Here is a 451-nt window from a genome sequence, read left to right as displayed (position 1 = left end):
TTCGTTTGTCAATGAGGATCTCTTGCACTGTATTATAATATCTATGTGCTTTCCTCCCCTTCACCCTCTAGGGCCACGAATTCTGAAGTCCCTGAAAGATCATATATGGGGACCCTCAGCTACTATTTTATGCTGCAACAGCAGGAGACTTTTCCATTATGTGGAGGTAAGGACCATTTGTTTTTTATGCTATTTTCCTGGTATGTTCAGGAACATATATGATTTTCTCAGGGGTATTCACATACGCCAGTAAGAATGTGATATCTTCAGGTCCCCCTTCTTTTTTTTTTTTTTTAATTTCAGCATATTATGGGAGTACAGATGTTTAGGTTATGTATGTTGCCCTTGCCTTCCCACTCCCCCCCAAATCCGAGTTTCAAGTGTGCCCATCCCTTGGATGGTGCACATTGCACTCTTTGTGTATGCAAATACCCGTCCCCTCCTCCCCCCC

Source organism: Propithecus coquereli, unplaced genomic scaffold, assembly GCF_000956105.1.
Source record: "Propithecus coquereli isolate 6110/MARCELLA unplaced genomic scaffold, Pcoq_1.0 Scaffold115, whole genome shotgun sequence".
Lineage (NCBI taxonomy): Eukaryota > Metazoa > Chordata > Mammalia > Primates > Indriidae > Propithecus > Propithecus coquereli.
This window is presented reverse-complemented; position numbering follows the sequence as displayed.